Source organism: Macaca fascicularis, chromosome 15, assembly GCF_037993035.2.
Source record: "Macaca fascicularis isolate 582-1 chromosome 15, T2T-MFA8v1.1".
In the NCBI taxonomy this organism is placed as follows: Eukaryota; Metazoa; Chordata; class Mammalia; order Primates; family Cercopithecidae; genus Macaca; species Macaca fascicularis.
Window position 1 is genome coordinate 121,995,776 of NC_088389.1, and position 21,991 is coordinate 122,017,766.

General features: G+C 43.4%; 1 long non-coding RNA gene across 1 annotated transcript in view; it reads right to left on the bottom strand.

The window, feature by feature from the left end:
• LOC135967604 (uncharacterized) overlaps positions 1 to 3,736 on the bottom strand; it is a 64,479-nt gene extending 60,743 nt beyond the window's left edge. The window contains exon 1 of the long non-coding RNA XR_010581750.1: positions 3,165 to 3,736. This is a non-coding gene — a long non-coding RNA (uncharacterized lncRNA). The remainder of the gene's footprint in view (positions 1 to 3,164) is intronic.
• Positions 3,737 to 21,991: the final 18,255 nt, after the last annotated feature.

Genomic DNA, 21,991 nt, shown 5'->3' on the forward strand with positions numbered 1-21,991 from the left:
TCCCTCTGCCCACCAGCCCGGCCTCCAGCATCAAGAACCCTCAACAACGTTCCTAAAATCCCACGATTCCTCCAGTCCAGCTCTGGTACCCAAGGTGCACAGCAAGTGCCTACTGACTGACTCAATTGCTTCAACTCCTTTTGGAAAATAGAACGTACAGATATTCACTGATCCTTCAGCAAGGGAGGCTACTGCTGACTTCTTCCTTTATTACTTTCATTTTACACACTTCTCTGGTTTCCCCGCTCTGGCAATACTAACTTTTGAAGAATTCCTCCCCAGAGATAACTTTTAAAAATTGAAGAAGTTAAACTTTAAAAACTAGATTTCAAAAACCTGCACATTAAGAAATAATAATTTAAAAATTAAAAAAATTTTAAAAAAAACTTTGTGCATGGGGGCAGAGGCATTTGTTCTTACTGCCTAATGTTTATATTTGAGAGAATTTTGTCTAAGATTTTCAATAAGCTTCTAGTGAGCAATTTGATTCTTTCTTATGTCCTTTTGCCCCTCTATTTTGCTTTGACAGTTCTTTCCTCTAAAACTTTTTTTTTTTTTTTTTTTTTTTTTTTGAGACGGAGTCTCCCTCTGTCACCCACGCTGGAGTGCAGTGGCAGGATCTCGGCTCACTGTAACCTCCGCCTCCTGGGTTCACATCATTCTCCTGCCTCAACCTCCCGAGTAGCTGGGATTACAGGCACCTGCCACCACACCCAGAAAATTTTTTTGTATTTTTAGTAGACACGGGCTTTTGCCGTTTTAGCCAGGATAGTCTCGAACTCCTGATGTCGTGATCCACCTGCCTCGGCCTCCCAAAGTGTTAGGATTACAGGCGTGAGCCACTGCGCCCGGCCTCTAAAACTTTCTAAAAGATCCTCCCACTCCAGTATATTCTAGCTAATGGGATCTCTATTACTTGGGGCTATGAATATAAAATTACAAAGAACAATAATAAATTACATAATAAAACAAATGATGTGTAATATATGCCATTTTAACAACATAAGCTTTCCATCTTGCCATTTAAAAAGCGATCTCACAGCATTTTAAGAAGTAGAAAACAAGCTTCCCCACTTTGAGGGTAACACAATCATAAAATTCCATTTTTGGCTGATGTGTGGTTTTACAGTTAAATTAACATTAAGTAATTGATGCTAAAAGAACAAATGGGCCCACATCTCCATAAAGACAAAACAAAACCAGCCGGGTTCATCCATCACGGTGACTCCGGGCTGAGGCTCATTCTTGGGGACCCCCACTGCACAGACCCCTGCCAGCCCTTCAGGTCACAGGGATCTTTCTGGGAGCCCCAGAGGACCTGCAGCCCAGGGCCCCTTTGGCCCAGTAGCATCACACCCATGGCGCCAGGACCTGTCCTGCAGGGCACTGTGGCTCGGGGGCCACAGCAGCTCAAAGGTGCCGCAGCAGGAAGGGCTGGGGGAGGTGGGTGGGGAGGGGGAGCAACCTGCCCGAGGAGCTTCCTCGTCCCCCCCTCCCTCCCTCAGGACCCGCACCCACCTCACTCCACTGCAAGGAGGAGTCCCTATGCTCCCCAGAACCCCTGCACTGCACCCCACACTACAGGGCTAAGACCCTCCTCGCACCTCCAAGTGCAAAGGGCTGGTGGGATTGCAGACAGCGGGGCTGTCACCCCAGGTGTGGCACCTCCAGTCTGCCACCTGGCACTCCTGTTCCCACCCCCAGACACAGTCACGGCCCTAGTCTAAATGCCTGTTTTTTACTAAAGGATGCTTTGGGTTGCTTGATGACCCAGAGCCCGTTTCCCCAGGGGAAAAGTAGGAACAGTACCTCCTCCCTGTCAGGATTTTGGGGAGGCTGAGGTCGGATTATGTAATTCTAGAATGTCCTGTGTTTATCTCCGCAAATTCATCCCGTGTTTACTGCACAATTCCCGGCTCATAACTGCCCTAGCTCTTGCTGTAGTGTTAGAGCACTTAAGGCCTCAAAAGCAAGCCTCAGCAAACAGAATCTCTCTCTCTCTGACCTCCTGCTCTCCTTTCACCGACTAGGCCTCTAATCTTTGCCTGCCTTTCCAGAAAGAAATTCTCTACCCTACCTTGTCTGACTGTGGCTCACACAGCCCCCATTTCAGAAGGGTCCTGCCTCCTACCCTAGGGGAAAGAGTGCCACAGAGAGAGGCCAAGAAGAATCTGAACACACAGGCCTTGCCCGGGGTTCCCTCCCAGTCTCGTTATTAGACCGTGGTCTTGTTTCCAATCACATTTCCACACAGTTGTCAATCATGCCTCTTATTAAGCCGCTGAGTTTATGGTAATCTGTCGACAGTAATTTGTAGGTAGTTAGTTTTAGACCTTAGAAAAATCAGGAGTAAAGGCTACTTTGTACTACAAATTAGACAACTTAGATGAAAGCCACCAATGACCAAAACTGACTCAAAAAGAGAGAGTAAACTTGAATAACCTATAAAAGTAAAAAATGGAGTCAGTAATTGTGACATTATGCTATATATATGTTGGTTTTCATCCACATTTCACTCCTGGCTCATGACTCTCATAACCCTTATTATAATGTTGGGGTGCTTTAGGCCTCACAAAACAGTCCCTTGACCTTCGCCTACCCTCCTTCCACCTGCTGCTTTTTCTCTTCCAGGCAGGATTCTTCTCCCACTTGTCTGTCATGGAGTTGGCCATAAAGAAATTCTTTAACCTCCCTTTCCAATTGTAGGTCATAAGACCGCCATTTTGGAGAAGTCCTAGCTGATACCCTGGGGGAAGGACGGGTGCTCAGAGAGGCCAAGAAGGATCTGAACACGCAGGCCTTGTGGGGTTTCCTGCTTAGTCTATCAGTATTAGATCATAGGCTTTTTGTCCAATCACATTTCTCCATGGTTGTCAATCATGCCTATCCGATAAAGTCCCCATAAAAAGGCTCAAGAGAACAGGATTTGGAAGCTTCTGGAGAGCTGAACATATGGAGGCCCCCAGAGGGTGGCACACCTGGGGAGGGCACGGAAGCTCTGCCCCTCACCCTCCGCATCCCCCATACCTCGCCCCATGCATCTCTTCATCTATATCCTTTGTAATATCCTTTACAGCAAACCAGTAGAGTAAGTGTTTTCCTGAATTCTGTGAGCTACTCAAGCAAGTTAATCAAACCCAAAGAGGGGGTTGTGGGACCCTCACCTTGAAGCTGGTCAGTCAGTTCTGGAGACGGGACTGGGGACCGGCATCTGAAGGAGGTGCAGTCCTGCAGGAATGAGCCTTGTGGGATCTGACGCTCTCTCCAGGTAGACAGTGTCAGAACTGAATTGGAGGATACCTAACTGCTGTCCCTTGTAGAATCTGTTGCTTTCTTGGTGTGTGGGGGGAAAAAAATCCCCACACATTTGGTCACGGAAGTCTTCTGAGTTGATTATTGTTGAGTGATATAATTTAAAAACAAAAACAAAAAAACCCTTTGAGTGTGTTTTTTCCCACTCTCAGAACTTGTAAGAGTCATCCTGGCCGGGCATGGTGGTTCACGCCTATAATCCCAGCACTTTGGGAGGCTGAGGCGGGCAAATCACTTGAGGCCAGGAGTTCGAGACCAGCCTGGCCAACATGGCAAATCTCCATCTCTACTAAAAATACAAAAATTAACCAAGAGTGGTAGTGAGCGCCTGTAGTCCCAGCTACTTGGGAGGCTGAGGCAGGAGAATCGCTTGAACCCAGGAGGCAGAGGCTGCAGTGAGCCAAGATTGCGCCATTGTACTCCAGCCTGGTGACAGAGCAAGACTCCGTCTGAAAAAGAAAAAAAGGAGTAATCCTGACTTAGAATTCTGAGTTTGTACAAGGAAGGAAAGGAAGGACAACATTTAGCTCAGAGGCTCCAATTTTCTTAGACTCCAGACTTGTGTTTACAGCTCTGAGGGTTATTCCTCTAAGTATTACTTAATTGATTGTTTCAGCAATAGAGGCTCAGAGAAGTTAAGAGTTTTCTCTAGGGTCATACACTGGGTCAAAAAGAGAAAGAACCAACATGATGTTAGCAAGAGCTGTACACACTCCTATTGTCAAGTTGGAGAATCTTAGAATCACTAAAAAGAAAAAAATAACATTGAGAATCAATCACTACAGACTTACCTCAGCCAAAAAAAGGGGGAGAAAAATAAAACAGACTTGTCTGGGCATTGCTGTTTTAAAATTCCCTTCCTTCTTTGCTGTGGAAGTGCCAATAAACAAGGAGGGTGATGCCAGAGAGGGGTGGCAGACGAGCCAGTCGCAGGCAATGCACACCCAAAATAGAACATTGTTGAATAATTGCCCATGGACAGTGGGAGTTAAGTCTGATTTTCTCACTAGGGAAGAAATTAAATAAGTCAGTTATTTTTCTTATTTTTCACCAGCTTTATTGAGGTATAATTGAATAATGAAAATTGTGCATGGTCAAGGTGTACAATGTGATGATTTGGTAAATGTATGCACTGTGAAATGATTACCACAAACAAGCTAATCAGCACACCCATCTCCTCACATAGTTGCCTTTTTGTGAGTGGTTAGAACCTTTGAGATTGATACTCTTAGCACATTTCAAGTATACAGCATAGTATCATTAACTATAGTCACCATGCTCTACCTTAGGTCTCCAGAACTTACTCATTTTATAACAGTAAGTGTGTACTCTTTGACCAACATCTCCCCATTCCCTGTCACACATGTCACACCCCATCCCTGTTAAACATAGCACTACCTACTCTCTACTTCTATGAGTTCAACTTATTAAGATTCCACATATAGGCAAGATCCTGTGGTATTTGTCTTTCTGCATCTGGCTTATTTCACTTATCATGTCTTATAGATTCATCTATGTTGTCATAAATGGCAGTACCTCCTAATTTGTTTATTTTGAGATAGGGTCTCACTCTGTCCCCCAGGCTAAAATACAGGATCGCGGCTCACTGTAGTCTTAACCTCCCTGGGCTCAGGCAATCCTCCCACCTCAGCCTCCTGAGTAGCTGGGATTACAGGTACACACCAACACACGGCTAATTTTTGTATTTTTGTAGAGATAGGGTTTCACCATGCTCCCCACGTTGGTCTAGAACTCCTGATCTCAAGCAGTCCACCCGCTTAGAACTCCCAAAATGCTGGGATTATAGGCATGAGCCACCATACCCAGCTAGTTCCTTATTTTTATGGCCAAATAACATGCCCTTGTGTATATATACTACATGTTTTTAATCCATTTATCCATCACACTTAGGTGGTTCATAGTGCTGCAATGAATATGGAAGTGTAGCTCCCTCTTTGAGGTACTTTCAATTCCTTTGGATATGTACCCAGAAGTAGGGGTCCTGGATCATATGATAGTTCTATTTTTAATTGTTGAGGGACCTCCATATTCTTTTCCAAAATGGCTATACCGATTTATATTCCCACCAACAGTGTACAAGGGCACCCTATTCTCTACACCCTCACAAACACTTGTTATCATTTGACTCTTTGAAAAAAACTTATCAATTTGACTTTTGGAAAAAACCAAGACTTGTTATCAACATGTTATCAATGTTATCATGTTGTTGATATCATCTTATCAACTTGTTATCATGTTGACAACAAGTCTAACGGATATGAGCTGGTACTCATTATGGTTTTGATTTACATTTCACTGATGGTTAGTAAGTCTTAGTATCTTTTCACATACCTGTTGGCCATTGTATGGTTGTTTTGGAGAAATGTCTGTTAGACCCTTTGTCCATCTTTCAATTACATTGCTTTGTTCCTTGCTTTGCTATTGAGATGTGTGAGGTCCCTATATGTTCTGAATATTAACCCCTTAACAGATATATGGTTTGCAAATATTTTTTCCCATTCTGTAGGTTGTCTTTTCATTTTATTGTTTCCTTTGCTGTGCAGAAGCTTTTTAGTGTAATCTAGTCCCACTTATTTATTTTTTATTTTGTTGTCTAAGATTTTGGTGTCATATTCAAATAATCATTGACAACACCAATGTCAAGAAGATTGTTTCTGTGTTTTCTTCTAGGAGTGTTAAGGTTCTGGGTTTTACACTTGAATCATTTTCAGTTAATATTTGTGTGTGATGTAAGATAAGGGTTCATGTGGTTATCCATTTTCTCAACACCATTCATTAAAGAGACTGTCCTTTCTCCCATTGTGTATTCTTGGCATTATTGTCAAAGATTAGTTGACCATATATACTGGAGTTTATTTGTGGGATCTGTATTCTGTTCCATTTGTCTATGTGTCTGTTTTTAAGCCAGTATTATACTGTTTTGATTACTATAGCTTCATAATATAGTTTCAAATAAGGAAATTTGGTGCCTCCAGCTTTGTTATTCTTACTCAAGACTTCTTTGGCTATTTGGAGTCTTTTGTGGTTCCATATGAATTTTTTCTATATCTGTGAAAAATACCATTGGAACTTTGATAGTGATTGCATTTAATTCACATATCACTACGGATATTTTAACAGTATTAATCACTCCAACCCATGAACATGGGATATGTTTTGTCTTCAAAATTTCTTTCATCATTGTCTTATAGTTTTCAGTGTACAGATCTCTTACCTACTTGATTAAACTTATTCTTACATATTTTGGATTTTTTATGAAATTCTAAATGGGATTATTTTCTTAATTTCTTTTTGGATAGTTGGTTGGTTGTGTATAGAAATGCAACAGATTTTTGTATGTTAATTTTGTATCCTACAATTTTACTGAATTAATTTATTAGTTCTAGCCATTTTCTGGTGGAGTCTTTAGGGTTTTCCATATATAAGATCACGTCATCTACAAACACAGACAGTTAACCTCTTCCTTTCTGATTCGGGTGCCTTTTATTTCCTTTTCCTAGTTCTGGCTAAGACTTCCAGAACTGTGTTAAATAGTAATGAAAATTATCCTTTCTTGTTCCTGAGAGTAAAAACTTTCAACTTCTCATTATTGAACATGATGTTAGTTATGAGCTTATGGCATATGGCTTTTATTGTGTTGAGGCACATTTCTTCCACCTCATTTTTGAGAGTTTTTTAAAATCATGAAGTGATGTTGAATTTTGTTGAACATCTTTTCTGCATCCATTAAGATGATCATATGGTTTTTGTCCTTCATCCTCTTAATGTAGTGTATCACATTTGTTGATTTGCATATGTTGAACTATCCTTATATCCCAGGGAAAAATTCCACTTGATCATTGTGTATAATCCTTTTTTTTTTTTTTTTTTTTTTTTTTTTTTTTGAGACAGAGTCTCACTCTGTCCAGGCTGAGTGCAGTGGTGTGATCTCGGCTCACTGCAACCTCTGCCTCCAGGATTCAAGCAATTCTTTGCCTCAGCCTCCCAAGTAGCTGGGTCCATAGACGCCCACCACTACACCTGGCTAATTTTTGTATTTTTAGTAAAGATGGGGTTTCACCATCTTGGCCAGACTAGTCTGAACTCCTGACCTCGTGATCCACCCGCCTCTGCTGGGATTACAGATGTGAGCCACCACGCTCAGTTTGTATGATCATTTTAATGTGCTTTGAAGGTGGTTTGTTAGCATTTTCTTGAAGATTTAAAAAATCTACACTTATCAAAAATAGTGACCTGTAATTATCTTTTCTTGTAATGTCCTTATCTGGCTTTGGTATGAGGATAAAGCTGGCAATGTAAAATCAGTTTAGAAGTGTTCTTACCTCTTCAATTTTTGGAAGAGTTTGAGAAGAATTGGCAATAATGCTTCTTTAAATGTTTGGTAGAATTCATCTGTGAAACCATTTGGTCTTAGGCTTTTCTTTTCTTTTTTCTTTTTTTTTTTCCTTTTTTTTTTTTTTTTTTTTTTTTTTTTTTGAGATGGAGTCTCACTCTGTCACCCAGGCTGGAGTCCTGTGGTGCAATCTCGGCTCACTGCAAGCTCCACCTCCCGGGTTCATGCCATTCTCCCGCCTCAGCCTCCTGAGTAGCTGGGACTGCAAACACCCGTCAACACGCCAGGCTAATTTTTTTTTTTGTATTTTTAGTAGAGACAGGGTTTCAGCATGTTAGCCAGGATGGTCTCAATCTCCTGAACTCGTGATCTGCCCACCTTGGCCTCCCAAAATGCTGGGATTATAGGCATGAGCCACTGCGCCCAGCCAGTCCTAGGCTTTTCTTTAATGTGAAACATTTTATTACTATTCATTAATTAAATTTAGTAATAAAATTCTTGTTACTCATTATTGATCTGTTCAGATTTTCTACTGCTGTATGCTTCAGCCTTAGTAGGTTGTTTGTGCCTAGAAATTTATCAGTTTCTTCTTATTTGATTTGTTGGTATATACATATTCATTATAATCTCTTATGATCCTTTATATTTCTGTGGTATCAGTTGTAGTGTCTCCTCTTTTACTTATAATTTAATTTATTTCAGTCCTCTCTTTTTTTCTTGGTGAGTTTAATGACAGTTTGTTTGTTTGTTTGTTTATTTGAGATGGAGTTTCACTCTGTCACCCAGGCTGGAGGGAAGTGGCACAATGTCAGCTCACTGCAACCTCTGTCTCCTGGGTTCAAGCGATTCTCCCACCTCAGCCTCCAAGGAGCTGGAATTACAGTCATGAGCCACCACACCTGGCTAATTTTGTATTTTTAGTGGAGACAGGGTTTCACCATGTTGGCCAGGCTGGTCCTGAACTCCTGACCTCAAGTGATCCACCCACCTCAGCCTTCCAAACATTTTATTTTTAAACATGAATCCAGATGTCCGTATTCCTCCCAAGATTTGAGAAACCTTCAGCCATTATTTCTTTAAATAGGCTTTAATTTCCTTTCTTTCCTCCACCTAGAAATCCTCAAATGAATATATTCATTTGTTTGATGGTGTCTTATAGGTATTGTATACTTTCTTCATTCTTTTTCATTATTTTTTTCTATTCCTCTAACTGGCTAATTTCAAATGACCTGTCTTTGAGTTCACTGACTCTTCTGCATAATAAAATCTGCTGCTGAAGCTCTCTATTGAATTTCTTAGTTCTGCCATTGTATTCTTCAGTTCCAGAATTTGATTCTTTTTTCTCCATTAATCTTATTTTATTCATGCATTGTTTTTCTGATTTTGTTTAGCTGTCTGTCTGTGTCCTTATATCTCATCAAGCTTCTTTAAAATAAGTGTAGTTGTCCCTCAGTATCCATGGGAGACTGGTTCCAGGACCTCCCATGGATATGAAAATTTGTGAGTGCTGAAGTCTCTGATATAAAATGGCATAGTATTTGTATATAATCTATGTACATCCTCCTGTACACTTTAAATCATCTTACTTATAATACCTAACACAGTGTAATTTTATGCAAATAGTTGTTATACTGTATTGTTTAGGGAATAATGACAACAAAAAGCCTATCTGTGTGCAGTTAGAGACACAAAAATAGATCCATGGTTGATTGAATCCATGGATGCAGAACCCACAGGTACAGAGGCCTGACTTCATTTTGAGTTCTTCATCAAGCAATTTGTAGACCTCCATTTCTTTGGGGTCTGCTACTGGAGCTTTATTAGTTTCCTTTGGTAGTGTCATGTCTGCCTGACTCTTTGTGCTCCACGTAGCCTTGCATTGGTGTTTGCACATTTGAAGGAGCAAACCCTTCTTCTAGTCTTTACAGGCTGGTTTTGCAGGCAAAGACCTTCTGCTGCTATCCAGACCAATGGGATTGTTTCTGGGATCACAGTTGAGTGGCTTTGGGGCCAGGTTATGTGGCTGTTCCTGGATCTGCATGGGGTCCATCATTGGTAAGCCTGTTACCAGACATTCAGGTGGGTGATAATTCAACCTAGTCCCCGGGCAGATGGAACTGCCTCTAGAACATTGGGCAGTAGGTCTGGCACTAGGACAATAATCCACTTCAGAGTGCTCAGTTGGGTCTGCAAACAGTGGGCCTGTTACCATGTGTGTGGATGAGTGTGGCCTCTGCCAGATCCCTGAGAGGTCTCCTATTGGGTCACTGGGAAAGTCCCTGGGTGGGGAGGACTGACTCTGGGCTATGGCTAAGTGGGGCTAGAACTAAGTCACAAGTCTGCTTCAGAGTCTACAGCAGAAACTGAGGTCTGCAAGTCTGCCTCCAGGGGTATGGACATGTATGTCCCTCTTGCTGGGTTCCTTGGTGGTCAGGACTGCCCCTAAATCATGGCTTAGCAGAATTGGGGCTGGGTCACAGGGTCACTTCATTATCTCCAGTTGGACTGAGGTCCAGGGTCCCAGTTGGGTATATCTCCATCTGATGCCCTCGGTGAGCAGAACCACTCTCAAGTCATGGTTGAAAGGGGCTGGAGCTTGTTTCAGCACTATTTCAGGACCGGCGGTCAAACTTCAGTCATTGGATATGTTGCATGAGGCATGGGTGAGCATGACTCCTCCTAGGGCCTTTGGTGGATCATGTTGGTGGCAGGACTAAGGCCAAATGGGACTGTAGCTGAGTCCACAGGGGAATGGGCTGTTTCCAGGTCTGTAGCAGGGACCACAGTCAGTGAGCCTGGCCACCTGGGACTGCCACAGTCAGTGAACCTGCTTTCTCAAAATGGCCTTCCTTGGTCATGGCCTCCACCAGGGTTTTGGAACCTCCTACCTGGATCCCAGAGCTCGCACACAGGCATTTTGTCTGTGGATGGCTGTAAAATTGTTGTTGCTGTGGGGGATACAAGAAGGGGAACTCCTATTCCACCATCTTGCTAAAGTTACCAGGAAATCAGTTCTTTATCACTTTTAATGTCAGAAAATAATGAAACAAAAAATCAGTTTACTATTCATTTAACAAGTTACTAGCAGAGGTAGAACACTCAGAAAGGAAAAGGTTGAAGACGAGGCCTGAGTAAGGACATCAGAGGGAAGAAAGAACAGGGGTGGATTGCAAAGGAGAAAAGAGTTAAGAATTGAGGAAGCTCTGAGGGCTCTGAAAGCCAGTGTCACAGCAGTGTGGACAGGACGATGGGGGTTGGGGCTCTTTCCTGTTTGTGAATGTAAATTGTACTTGCTCTTTTTATTGATTTTAAATAACAGTAGTAGTTAAGCTCCAACTTTTCCTTAGAATGCAGCTTTAGCTACATCCCATAATTGTATTCTTCTTTCATTAATCTCTAGATACCTTGACATTTGATTTCGATTTTTTCTTTGATCCAGGGTTTACCTAGAAAAGTGTTCAAGTAGTTATTTTTTTGAGGTGAAGTCTTGCTCTGTCGCCCATGCCCGAGAGCAGTGGTGCAATCTCATCTCACTGCAACTTCCACCTCCCAGGTTCAAGGAATTCTCCTGCCTCACTCTCCCTGCCACCACACCTGGCTAATTTTTGTATATTTAGGAGAGACAGGGTTTTGCCATGTTGACCAGGCTGGTCTTGAACTCCTGGCCTCAGGTGATCCACCCGTCTCAGCCTCCCAAAGTGCTGGGATTACAGGCATGAGCCACTGCACCTGGCTGGAAGTAGTTATTTTTTTGGTCATATTAAGATTTACGGGCCAGGCGTGGTGGCTCACGCCTGTAATCCCAACCCTTTGGGAGGCCAAGGTGGGGGGATCACCTGAGGCCAGGAGTTCAAGACCAGCCTGGCCAACATTCAGGTGAAACCCTGTCTCTACTAAAAATACAAAAAAAAATAGCCAGGGTGGTGGTGCGTGCCTGTAATCCCAGCTACTGGAAAGACTGAGGCACGAGAATTCCTTGAACCTGGGAGGCAGAGGTTACAGTGAGCAGACATGCCACTGCACTCCAGCCTGGGTGACAGGGCAAGACCTGTCTCAACAACAACAAAACGATTTATGGAATTATGATCAGCAAAAACAGTTTGTAAAATTTCTACTTTGGGGATTTTAATAAGACTTATTTCGTTGTTAAGTACATGATTGATTACTAAAAATGTGCTATAAGAAAAACTTGATACTATGTGTATGAACCAAGGTTATCAGTCTGCCTAATTAGACCAAGCTGAGGGATTGTGTCCTTCAGAATGAAATGTTTGCAGATATTTTTTCTGACTTGCTCTTTCAATTTCTGAAAGGTGCATTTAATATTCCCATGGTGGCTATTCATCCTGGGAGCTGCTGCTCTAGACGCCTATCTGCCAAGTTTGGTGTGGACCAGTTGTGGCTTCTATGACTTTTCATGGCCTTTTATCAAAACATGGACCCCTTCATTATCTCTTTGAATATTTCTGACCTTAATATTTCTGATTAACTAACAGTGACCCGCCTTTTTTTTTTTTTTTTTTTTTTTGTATTTTTAATCAATCTTTTTGGCCTCAGGCAAGTGACAAAAATTCTTCCTTGGCCAAACTCTAAACAGCCTCTTTTGAGCCCCTTCTCAACCAGGCCCCAACAAACTCTAACATAGTTTCTAATAGCTCACACTATATCCCTAGCCCCCATAATGTGCCTGCCTAGGAAAATTCAAGGCTGCCAAAAGAATTTAGTTTACTCCAGCCAACACCTGAAGGTAGGGCCTTCAAGCAGGGTCTCCCAGCCTCTGCGGGTGGACAGGAGTCTAATCTTGATACATGTCAGTTAGTTAGCAAATCCATGGGTTTCACATGGACCAAAGCCACCTTCCCAACTCTGTACTTTTTCACTTCCCTGGCTCCACTGAGCCCCCACTCACACACTCCCTAGTCCCTCATCCTCCCTTTAAAATGCCTGGTCACTTCTGTTCAGATTGATGAGTTCATGATGAACTTTCTCCTATTGCCAATAGTTACTGATTAAGGCCAGGTGCAGTGGCTCATGCCTGTAATCCCAGCACTTTGGGAGGCGGAGGCAGGTGGATCACCTGAGGTCGGGTATTTGAGACCAGCCTGGCCAACACGGTGAAACCCCGCCTCTACTAAAAAGTCAAAAATTAACTGGGTGTGGTGGCGTACACCTGTAATCCCAGCTACTTAGGAACTAGGCTGAGGCAGGAGAATCCCTTGAACCCAGGAGGCGGAGGTTGCAGTGAGCCAGGATTGTGTTACTGCATTCCAGCCTGGCCTGGGCGACAGAGTAAGACTCTGTCTCAAAAAAAAAAAGTTACTGATTGAAATCCGTCCTCACCACTGTAGTGTCTGGCTTTGGTGGATGGTCACCTGGCATTTGGCAGTGGAACTCTCTGAAGGATTAACTTCTGACAGAGCACCGGCACCCAACATGCACCCCATTTCATCCCACATCAGTACTGGTGTCCTACTTTTTAATCCAAATGAAAACGAATGCAGAGATTTTTACTTGGTGCAAGAGAAGTCGCCTTCAAAAGTTCAATAATTTAATTTCATGGTAGGAGGGAAGTGCAGGAAAAGTGTTTTCCTTTTCTTCTGCACATGTGAATTCATGCACACGGTCACCAAGACCAGTGACCTTGTGTGAGGGCTTTATTACTTGGCTGCGCTTGAAGCCGAGTTAGGGGGAGAAAGGAGGGGCTTCCGGTGAAACACGAAACTTTGTTCCCCCGGCTTCCATCTGTGGAGGTAGATTGTGAGAAGAAAATCACCTTGAGTTCGAGAAAAGCAAAACAGTATCAAAAACCAAAACAAAACAAAGATAAATAAAGGTAAGACACAGAGAACGAGAAAAGCAGATAGGATCACACTGGCACCACACAAAGATGGTAACTGCAACCACTGATCCCACACTCGGCTAAGCCAGGTAAGGTGGCAGGTTAATGTTTTGTGCACAAGAATGTTCACCGTGACATTATAAGAGCAACAGTTTAGAAACAGCCTAAATGCTAAAAAATTTAGAGGTGGAGAATTTTATTTACCAGAAATCCTCAATGAGGATTTTTAGAAAGAAAATCAGTCAGTGAACAAGTAATTGCACTCCTTGGGATAGAAGAGAAGTGTGTGTGCATGTGTCTGTGTGTGTGTGGTGTGTGGTGTGTGGTGTGTGGGTGGTGTGTGTCAGGTTTGTATGTTTGGTGTGTGTGTGGTGTGCGGTTTGCGCGTGTGTGGTATATGTGCTGTGTATGTGCATTTGTGTATGTGATGTGTTTGGTGTGTGTGGTATGCACGTATATATGTATGTTTGTGTGATGTGTTTTTGTGTGAGGTGTGTGTGCTGTGTATGTGTTTGTGTGTGGTGTGTGTGTGAGGTGTGTGTTTGGTGTTTGTGGAGTGTGGAGTGTATATGTATGGTGTGTGTGATGTGTGTGGTATGTGAGGTGTGTGTGTGGTGCATGTTTGTGGTGTGTGGTGTGTGATGTGTGCGGTGTATGTATGTGGTATGTGAGCTGTGTGTGTGGTGTCTGTGGTATGTGTGAGCTGTGTGGTGTATGTGTGAATGGTGTGTGAGGTGTGTGTGATGTGTGGTGTTTCTGGAGTGTTTGTGTGTGTGCACACGATATATGTGCTGTATGTGTGGTGTGTATGTGTGTGAATTTGTGTGCGAGGTGTGCAAGGTGTGTGTGGTATCTGTGATGTGTGTGGTGTGATATGTGATATGTGTGATATGTGAGAGGTGTGTATGGTGTGTGTGAGATGTGTGGTGTGTATATGTTGTGTGTCTATGGTATATGAGGTGTGTGTGTGTAATATATGTGTGTGTGGTGTGGGTTGGTGATGTGTGGTGTGTATGTATGTAGTTTGTATGTGGTGTGTGCAAGATGTGTGTGGTGTGTGTGATGTGTGTGGTGTGTGTATAAGTGTGTATGTGAATGTGTATATGGTGTGAATGTGCGTGGTGTTTGTGGAATATGTGTCTGTATATGGTGTATGTATGAGCCTGTGTGGTGCTGGTGTATGTATGTGTGGTATGTGTGTATAAGTGTGTGTGGTATGTGTGGGGTGTGTGTGGTGTATGTGTATGGGTGTGTGTGGTATGTGGGGTGTGTGTGTGGGTGTGTGTGTGGGTGTGTGGTGTGTGTATATGAGTGTGTGTGGTGTGTGTGGAATGTGTGGTGTATGTGTGGTGTGTGTGTATGAGTGTGTGTGGTGTGTAGTACGTGTGGTGTGTGGAATGTGTGTGGTGTGGGTGTGTGGTGTATGTGTATGTGTGGTGTGTGGAATATGTGTGGGGTGTGTGGTGTATGTGTATGTGTGGTGTGTATGTGGATGGGTATGTGTGGAACATGTGTGGGGTGTGTGTGGTGTATGTGTATGGGTGTGTGTGGTATGTGGGGGGTGTGTGTGGGTGTGTGTGGTGTGTGTATATGAGTGTGTGTGATGTGTGTGGAATGTGTGGTGTATGTGTGGTGTGTATGAGTGTGTGTGGTGTGTAGTATGTGTGGTGTGTGGAATGTGTGTGGAATATGTGTGGGGTGTGTGGTGTATGTGTATGTGTGGTGTGTATGTGGATGGGTATGTGTGGAACATGTGTGGGGTATGTATGGTGTATGTGTATGGGTGTGTGTGGTATGTGGGGTGTGGGTGTGGGTGTGTGGGTGTGTGTGGTGTGTGTATATGAGTGTGTGTGGTGTGTGTGGAATGTGTGTATGTGTGGTGTGTATGAGTGTGTGTGGTGTGTAGTATGTGTGGTGTGTGGAATGTGTGGGGGGTGTGTGTGTGGTGTATGTGTATGGGTGTGTGTGGTATGTGTGGTGTGTGTGAAATTGTGTGTGTGGTGTATGTGTATGAGTATCTGTGTATGTGTATGTGTGTGGGGACAATTATTTATGGAACACCTACCCTGTTCACCAGCAGTGAACCGAACAGAGGGGGAAACCCTGCCCTGGGGACCTCACCTCCCATGATGCCACCTTCACAGGAGGGGACCAAGTGCCTCCATTTGTGGCTTTCACTCTGAAGCTGCCTCAACATGCATGTTTCTCCACAGATTGATGTTTACACCCCCCACTGTAAACTGCTCTCCTGCCCTTTTTTCTGGCTGTGAACTAAAATTATTTTTAGGGAAAAGAGAGAGAGAAGGATCTGGATGAACAATTAATTAGAATTCATTTTCTAGTGGCATTTCTCCTGGTTCCTTCATTGCTGCTTGAAGGATAATTAAGGGTTCCGGTGTGGCTAATCATGTGGATTAAGAGTGGCTTCTTGTGTCCCATACAAATCCAAATGACTCACCACCAGTCATTTTCCCACTTTCTATGATCCTGAGATCCAAGTCTCACTAACTTGAAAGTTACAGTTTTCAGGGATGCTTTTTTTTTTTTTTTTTTTTTAAATAATGAGAGTGACTTTCTCAGTTTTATGTTACACTCTTTTGTGCAAATAAGCTGCCTGTGCTGCTGTAGGCTGCACATTTTCGTTTCCAGTTAGAGGGTGAAGAAGCCATTACCGGCTTCAGGTGCAGACACCTTTTTAGATGATTCTTAGTTACAGTGATTTTTAGAGGCACAGTTGATGACTAGTGGAAAAGTCTTCCGAGCAGACTCTTTAAACCACCCACTCAGGCCAAGGAATGCCCCTCACCAGCTGCGTTTTCCTCAGGGAACTGAGCTTCCCAACCCTGTAGAATGTACTTCTCTGCATGTGTCTGTTTGGTTCTGTGCCCCATCTCTGTGCCCAGAATAGCACCAGGCCGCCAGCAGACTGAGAGCTCCATCTGTGGTCCAGGTTAATCTAATAATCTCACATCGGATCGGTTTGACGATCGGGATTTCTGTGGTCTGGTCTCTAATACCGCATGTTTGCATTTGGGATAGAGCATTTCACCCACAATTTAACCAAAAAATGCTGTTCCAAATAATCGTGTTGGCCACAGTATATTAAACACAGAGCTTTCCTAATAAGCACTTGAGTTTTCTTGCACATGCGAGGAAGAGATTGGGTTTTTATATAGACTAGATTATTTCAGAAAAAAAAAAAAAATCCCGAAGGGATAATCAAGTTAGTACAATTTGTTAAAAGAGAATATTACATGTGCAATGAGTTTGCATATTTATAGAACCCACATAATAAAGCCAGCTTTTACCAGATCACTTTCCCTTGTAAACATGGTCAATTGTATCTTGTAGGAAAGAAATGTTAACAGTGATTTTAAGCTAATGAAGTTCACATTGAAAACTATTTTAGGTAACTAGAAGTTTACTCTTACTGCATAATAACTAAAACCTGAAGAAAATTTACCTAAAATTAGAAAAGAAAAGCGTTGCTCGCTCTTATGGGACCACTGGCCTTAGAGAGGGCGCCCCCAAAACACGTGAGTCTCCTCTTACCCCGTCCGGGGACCTGCGTGCCAGCAGAGAGCAGCTCTTATGTGTGAGTAAGTGTAGTGTGTATGTGTGTGGAATGTGGTGTGTGTGTGTGTAGTATGTGTATATGACTGTGTATCTGTGTGTGTGGGGACAATTATTTACGGAGTGCCTCTCTGTGCTGGGGACCAGCAGTGAACACAACAGAGGGAGAAACCCTGCCTTACGGACCTCACCTCCCACCTTCGCAGGTGGGGACCGACTTCCCCCATCTGTGACTTTCAGGTGCCTCGACACACATATTTCTCTAGGGACTGGAATTTATGCTCTCCCCCCTACCTCCCTTCTTAAACTGAAGGACCTTTTTCTGGCTGTGAACTAAAATTACTTTTAGGGAAAAGAGAGAGAGAACCCTTGTAAACATGGTCAATTGTATTTTGTAGGAAAGAAACGTAACTTTTATGTTAAGCGAATGAAGTTCACGTGGAAAACTATTTTAGGTAACTAGAAGTTTACTCTTACTGCATAATTAAAACTTGAAGAAAATTTACTTGAAATTTAAAAAAATAATTTTTTGAAATAAAAAATAAAAAAATTAACTTCAATTTTAAAGTTAAATTAAAATTTAAATATTTCTAATCTTAAAATTAAAAATTCAGAGCCCGCGAGCACAGCAGACAGGCACCAGCTCCCAAGTGAGAACAGCAGCTTATCAACATTTACTCTAAAAAAAAAAAACACAACCAACCTTCAGAACAATTTGTGCTCCTGTTCAGCCGGAGACATCGTTCGTGCTTTCACGCGGGGCCGGCGCCGTGTCCTTTTTGGAGTGCACTTTGCAAAACAGAATGAGACTGTAGGTGGATAGACAGAGACCTCGCGCGGCTCCGCACCGAACTGGGTAGGGCCAGGAGCCCGGGGTGGGCCGGAAGGCGCCTGCGGGGAGGCCTGGTGCGCTTCCGCAGCCGGGAGGAAGCAGAGCCGAAGCGCAGCGGATGAAGTGAGGGCCTGAGCTAAGGACCCGCGTCCTCCCGGGGGTTCCCGCTGGCAGGGGAGTGGTCCCAGAAGAAGACTGGTCATTCCAGGGCCCCTAACCTTTTCTGCACCTCGGACCCATTTGGACTTGGGTCTCTTCTCAGGGTATACTTTCATAACACAAAAAGTAAAACACTCAAACTTCAAAGATAACATCTAATACTAAAATTATCAAAATATTTTAAAAATAACATTGCGATGTGTTATCATACGTGTGCTTCTGTATTAACTCAATAACAAGATTTTGCAGCGGGCCCGATAATGTGTGTTATTGTCAAGCAGTGATGAGCGAAATAGAATTTCTAGTATCGGCCACAGCTGCAAAGTGACATGAAAATAACCAGTGTTTAGTGGCGACCAGCCACCCATAATAGCGATACGTCTCTGGGTTTTTTCCTGCGTGTATAATAAGAGGAAATGCTACATCTCAATTCTAAATGAAATGTAGGTTAGTAATTTTTTTTTTTTTTTGTCCCAACCGAAGTTCCCAGGCAGAACCGTGGGGGTCTTGGGCTCTGCAACTGAGGACTCTGCAACTTCCTTCAAGTGAAGGAAGAGCTCTGCCTCCAAAGAAAGACTGCAGCCGCTGGAAATCACAAGCTGCAGAGGAACACAGGTACCAGATGTCCTGGTGTGCCCGCGATGGAGGCGGCAGGCTTTTGCCCTTTATCTAATGCTGTGAGCACCGGCCTCATCAGCTGCCGCAGCTGCGCTCTGGCTGAGGCATCACGCAGCAAATACTCCTGTCTCAGGAAGATCTATTCTGGTTTCTTTGTTTTTTTGTTTGTTCTTTTTTTGATTGTTTGTTTGTTTACAGTATTTCCTGTTGAATAACCCGCCTCCAGAGACTAGGGATGGTGTTCCCCAGCTTGTTCACCGCTGAACCCAGCCTGTGCCCAAGAAGCATTTGTTGAATGGCCCTATGGACAAATAAATAAATGAAAGGATTTGGTAAGAATCCATAAACTATTGATAGAACTTTCTCTGTGACAGCAATCCTTTCATCTAAGTAATGTTTTCTTCAGATATTCTTAAAAGTACATGGCTCTCATGTCGCACCCACTGAGATAGCTATATATGCAGTACATAAGGCAGATAATAACCAGTGCTGGTGAGGATGTGAAGAAACTGGAGGCATCATTCATTGCTGGTGGGAAGGTGAAATGGTGCAGCCACTATGGAAAATAGTTTGGAAGTTTCTTTAAAAGATAACAAATGCCGGGTGTGGTGGCCCATGCCTGTAATCCCAGCACTTTGGGAGGCAAAGGTGGGAGAATTGCTTGAGCTTAGCAATTTGAGACCAGCCTGGGCAACATGGTGAAATCCCGTCTCTACAAAAAAAAAAAAAAAGAAAAAGAAAAAAAATTAGCCGGGCATGGTGGCATGGGCCTGTAGTGTCAGCTTCTCAGGAGACTGAAGCAGGAGGATCCCTTGAGCACAGGAGGTCGAGGGTGCAGACAGCTGTGTTTGCAGCACTGCACTCCAGCCTGGGTGAGAGAGTGAGACCCTTTTTCAAAAACAAAAATCAACAATTTACTATATGACTCAGCGATTTCACTCCCAGGACTCTACCCAAGAGAAGTGAAAACGTATGTCCACACATGAATGTATGCAAATGTTCACAGGAACATTATTCACAATAGCCCCAAACTAGACAAATTCAAATGTCCATGGATGGATGAATGAATGAACAGCGTGGTATATCTATACAATTGAATACTATGCAGCAAAAAAGAAAAAAGGACTTTTTTTTTTTTGAGATGGAGTCTCGCTCTGTACACCATGGATGAAACTTGAAAACTTTCTGCTCAGTGAAAGAAGCCAGAAGCAAATACCACATATTCTATGGTGCCATTAACATGAAATGTCCAGAAAAGGCAAATCCATAGAGACAGGAAGCAGAACAGGTTGCCTGGGGTTGACAAGCATAAGGGATCCTTGTAGGATAATGGAAATGCTCTGAAATTAGACTGGGGAGAAGGCTGCACACTCTGCAAATAAACTAAAAATCACTGAATTGACACCTAGAATGAGTGAATTTTATGCAAATAAATTATTGAGAGGTGAAGCCAGCTGGACTTCCTGAGTTGAGCAGGGACTTGGAGAACCCTTCTGTCTTACAAGAGGATTGTAAGATGCACCAATCAACGCTCTGTAAAAACGCACCAATCAGCACTCTGTACCTAGCAAGGGGGATTGTAAAATGATGCATCAATCAGCACTCTGTAAAAACGCACCAATCAGTGCTCTGTAGCTAGCAAGAAGATTGTAAAATGCACCAATCAGCGCTCTGTAAAACACACCAATCAGTGCTCTGTAAAATGCACCAATCAGTACTCTGTAAAATGCTCCAATCAGCAAGATTCTAAAAGTAGCCAATCGTGGGGAGGACTGAAAAAAGGGCAATCTGATAGGACAGAAACGGAACATGAGCCAGGACAAATAAGGAAGTAAAAGCTGGTCACCCCCCAGCCAGGCGTGGCAACCCGCACAGGGCCCCTTCCACGCTGTGGAAGCTTTGTTCTTTCGTTTTTCACAATAAACCTTGCCGCTGCCCACTCTTTGGGCCCCTACCATCTTTAAGAGCTGAACACTCACCTCCAAAGTCGGTGGCTTCATCCTTGAAGTCAGCAAGACCAGGAAGGCACCAGCAGGAACCAACTCTGGACACATTATGCCACAACAAAGCTGTTAAAATATGAAGTGGGACTCAGTCTTCTGTAACACAACCAGTGGACACTAACTGAGCCCCAGATTTCTATCTGCCGGGACCAGAAGAGCCTGCATGGGGCCTGGAACTCATTGTTAAAAGACGCTGTGGGTATCCCAGAGTAAGAGGTGTGAGGTCGCAGCACATAAGAAAAGTTAAATGATGGGAGGCCGAGGCAGGCGGATCATGAGGTCAGGATATCGAGACCATCCTGGCTAACACGGTGAAACCCCGTCTCTACTAAAAATACAAAAATTAGCCAGATGCAATGGCGGGCGCCTGTAGTCCCAGCTACTCGGGAGGCTGAGGCAGGAGAATGGCGGGAACCCGGGAGGCAGAGCTTGCAGTGAGCCGAGATCGCGCCACTGCACCCCAGCCTGGGCGAGGGAGTGAGACTCCGTCTTTTTTTTTTTTTTTTAATACTTTAAGTTCTAGGGTACATGTGCATAGGTGCAGGTTTGTTACATATGTATACATGTGACATGTTGGTGTGCTGCACCCATTAACTCACCATTTACATTAGGTATATCTCCTAATGCTATCCCTCCCCCCTACCTCCTCCCCACAATAGGCCCCGTGTGTGATGTTCCCCTTCCTGTGTCCAAGTGTTCTCATTGTTCAATTCCCACCTATGAGTGAGCACATGCGGTGTTTGGTTTTCTGTCTTTGCGATAGTTTGCTCAGAATGATGGTTTCCAGCTGCATTCACGTCCCTACAAAGGACATGAACCCATCCTTTTTTATGGCTGCATAGTATTCCATGGTGTATATGTGCCACATTTTCTTAATCCAGTATGTCATTGATGGACATTTGGGTTGGTTCCAAGTCTTTGCTATTGTGAATAGTGCCGCAATAAAGGAAAGGGAAAGGGAAAGGGAAGGAAAAAAGAAAAAAAAAAGAAAAGTCAAAGGAGGCAACAGCCAGACTTCAAGAGCACTGCAGGTCCGTGTACCCATCTGTTCCCACCCTGTCAGTCCATCTGACACTGGCCCGTGTTAGTTCCGTGCTGTGACTGCAGTATCCCTTTGCATTATTTATGGGAAAAGCTTTGCCCAGCAAGTTGAAAATAGAAATAATAGAAACAGGAGGATGCTTTGGGAACACTAATAATATTCCAGGCAATCCGCATGTTAGTCTTTGGCTCCTGTAGCCTAATTTGAATTATTTTGTGTATCTGAAAGTAATGGTGAATTTTCTGAACAAAATGCTGTG